Source organism: Otolemur garnettii, unplaced genomic scaffold, assembly GCF_000181295.1.
Source record: "Otolemur garnettii isolate 467f Iridium unplaced genomic scaffold, OtoGar3 scaffold00325, whole genome shotgun sequence".
NCBI classification, from domain to species: domain Eukaryota; kingdom Metazoa; phylum Chordata; class Mammalia; order Primates; family Galagidae; genus Otolemur; species Otolemur garnettii.
In genome coordinates, this window is record NW_003852720.1 from 9,875 (window position 1) to 10,911 (window position 1,037).

Sequence of the window (1,037 nt, forward strand, 5' to 3'; positions counted from 1 at the left end):
GTACCCCATGTTTGCATTAATGTATACAGCTATCATTTAAAAAAAAAACATGGATAAGGGAGAAGAATGAAACAGGATCCCCATTTCTCACCAATTATAAAAATTAATTCAAGGTAGATAAATGACTTAAATGTAATGCAAGAAACCAAAGCAATTCTAGAAGAAAGTACAGTAAAAATTGTTAAGATATTAATGTAAGCAAAGAATTCATGAATAAGACACCCAAAGGCAAATGCAGCAACAATAAAAACAGATACATAGGATTTAATTCAACTAAAATGCTTCTGCACAGTAAAGGAAATACTCAACAGAACAAATAGCCTACATATGGGAAAAAATATTCACATAATACACATCCAGTGATGGGCTAATATTCAAAATCTACAAAGAACTCAAGCAAATCAGTAGGAGAAAAACAAAAAACCCCATTAAAAAGTAGTCAAGAACAGGAACAGAAGATTTTCAAAAGAAAGTAGACAAGCGGCCAATGAACATATCAAAAAAATGTTCCACATCACTAATCACTAGGGAAATGCAAATTAAAACCTCAATCACGTATCACCTTACCTATTTTAGAATGGCTTTTATTAAAAAGTCCAAAAACCATAGACACTTTCATGAATGCAGTGAAAAAAGAATGCTTATACACCAGTGGTTCTCAACCTTTCTAATGCTGTGACCCTTTCATACAGTCCCTTCGGTTGTGGTGACCCCCAACCATAAAATTATTTTCATTGCTACTTCATAATGAGAATTTTGTTACTGTTATGAGTTGTAATGTAAATATCTGATATTAGGCAACCCCTGTAACAGAGTCATTCAACCCTAAAAGGGGTAGTGACCCACAGGTGGAGAACCCCTGTCATACACTGTCGGTGGGACTGCAAATTAGTACAATCTCTATGGAAAACATTATGTAGATTCCTCAAGAAAGAAATATGGACTGACCATTCAACTCAGAAATCCCATTACTACGTATGTACACAAAGGAAAAGAAGTGATTTTATCAAAAGATGTATGTATTCCAAATGTTTATT